At 49.3% G+C, this 2,500-nt stretch overlaps 1 pseudogene across 1 annotated transcript in view; it reads right to left on the bottom strand.

The window, feature by feature from the left end:
* The window catches only part of LOC308169836 (cell adhesion molecule DSCAML1-like), a 76,472-nt pseudogene that overhangs the window by 34,803 nt on the left and 39,169 nt on the right, over positions 1-2,500 (bottom strand). Inside the window, exon 8 of the transcript in view lies at positions 1,795-2,117. The product of the transcript in view is annotated as a cell adhesion molecule DSCAML1-like (transcript). The remainder of the gene's footprint in view (positions 1-1,794; positions 2,118-2,500) is intronic.

The following is a 2,500-nucleotide window of genomic DNA, read 5'->3' as shown; positions in this document are numbered from 1 at the left end:
AACAAAACAAATTGAAAGCTGTGACGAACGTCTACACTTCCAACCTTGTAAATAAAAGCGTTGTGTTGTGTTGTGTTGACATACAATCCTTTCAACTCTTTTGGAGTTTGGACAGTTGAATCTGCATTTGCGTATCACGTGACATAGATAGATTTGATGACATTCATTGAGAGTGTGGTATATTTTGACACACACACACATAAATTGTATATAATGTATACACCTGTAGAATTTGTCATTTGCACATATTCATAGACTTGTATAGTCCTGTAAGGATTCTCCTGACAAGGGGGGTTTTATGACTAAAGTCCAATGCACACGGCGTGCGATTTTGTCGCACGACAACATTCGATTCTCAATTCACACCACCGAAGTGTGTGGGTGTGAATGGAGAATCGAATGTTGTCGTGCGACAAAATCGCATCGCACGCCGTGTGCATTGTCTCATTCAAAACAATGGAATCGAATTCGCGGTGCGACAAAAATCGCACGCCGTGTGCATTGGGCTTGAGCATTCCTTTGTCTTAAGCCACATTGTCCCCTATCTAAAGGAAGATGGCCTATCTTCCTGTGACCTTTAACCTGAAGTGACAGTAACTCCTTTTTTTGACACTTTGACCATCTCTAAGTAATGTGATAGGCCTGTATAGATGCCTTGTCATAGATTTGTATTTGCATATCATTGAGGGTATTTAATGTGTGGACAAAGGAAAATTCCTCCTCTCCCGTTCCCCCTCAGCTGACGAGAAGCTCTCCCACCAACAGAGAGAGGTGCTGTAATCTGTCATTGTAATTTTGATTTAATAAATAGTCTCAGAAACTCAGAAGTTTTACTCGTAATCTATTTCAACCAAATTGAAGTCAAGACACTTCAAGAGCATTCTGGGAACTGCTGGGACAAACACAGTTATCTATGTCCACCGGAATAGAAAAACGTTGCAGATCCGTCAGATAACACCGTTTGTTTGCCGACATCATGATGACATCATGGTGACATCATGCCTGGTGATGTTGTTGCTTTGGGTTCCATAACGTATGTATGTATGTATGGAGTGGATTCAGGGGAGTATTCCATCAACGTTGCTAAAGGAAAACCCAGGCTTTTGTTGATAACTCTCTCAAGATTGATCAAAATAAGCCTGGATTTTTTTTTTCATCTCGCCAGACTTTCCTTTAGCGACGTTGATGGAATACCCCGCTGGTCATTGGTTTCACAGAGTCGACACAGGAAGTTAGGGTTGGGAGTTGTCTCTTTCTATTGGGTAGAACCAAGAGCATTATTCATGTCTGGTAGCATGTTTGGGAACAATATGCGTTTGTTAGAGGTGCATTTCTGAAGAGCTTTTGTGTGTGTGTGTGTGTGTGTGTGTGTATGCATGTGTGCGTGCTCGTGCGTGCACGTACACGTGCGTGCACGTACACGTGTGTGCGTGTGTGTGTGTGTGACGCATTGCCGTCGGCTTTACGCCTCATGTGAATCCTCTCCTACACTACCCCCCTGGTTTGTGGATCTTTAGACGGCAGCTCTACCTCCTGCACCACAGCCTGACATACCAAGCGCTATTCATGTTATTCATGTTTGGTAGCATGTCTGGGAACAATAGGAGTTTGTATTTCTGAAGAGTGTGAAGTGTGTGTGTGTGTGTGTGTGTGTATGTGTGTGTATGTGTGTGTGAGCGTCTGCGTCTGTGTGTCTATGTGTCTGTGTGTGTGTGTGTGCGTCTGCGTCTGTGTGTCTGTGTGGTGTGTGCGTGCGTGCGTGAGTGCGTGCGTGCGTGCGTGTCTCCCCCCCACCTGCTTTGACGTGGATGCTGGGGCTGCGTATCTTCCCCGCCTGGTTCTCGGCGGTTGCAGAAGTAGTCGTTGTCGTGGATGTAGCTGTTGAAGGCCGAGGGGGAGAAGGAGTAGAGCTGGAGGGTGCCGTTGGCGTGCACGTGGCGGATGTGGGGCACGTCGTAGATGTCGTCGCCGGTGGCCAGGTACCAGCGCAGGACGGCGTGGGGGGGCGCCCCCCGCTGGACAGGGCAGGGACACCCCCACCGAGCTGGAGAAGGTCACCCGCTGGAGGGAGGCGTTCACAAAGTACAGGCGCGTGGAGACCGCATCTTCACTGGTCGCTGTGTGGGGGGGGGGGGGGGGGGGGGGGGGGGAGAGGGGGTGGTCAGATACGGTGTACGCACACACACAAACACAGGTTACACGGGCACACGTGTGCACAAACACACGAGTGCACGTTCTCACTGTTCGCTGTATGACACCGGGTGACGGATATGCGCGGATATGCGCGCGCGTGCACACGCACACACACACACACGAACTCGCACACACACACACACACACACGCACACACACACACGCACACGCATGCGCACGCGCACTCGCACACACACACACACACACACACACACAACATGGGGTGCTGGCTCCTGGAAATAAGGTGCCGGGTGCCAGTAGAAGAATTTAATGGGAATGTGCTGCTAGTACTGTGTGTGTCCAGACA

The sequence above is a fragment of the Nansenia antarctica genome (assembly GCF_963989245.1).
Source record: "Nansenia antarctica genome assembly, chromosome: 14".
NCBI lineage: Eukaryota > Metazoa > Chordata > Actinopteri > Argentiniformes > Microstomatidae > Nansenia > Nansenia antarctica.
This window is presented reverse-complemented; position numbering and strand designations above follow the sequence as displayed.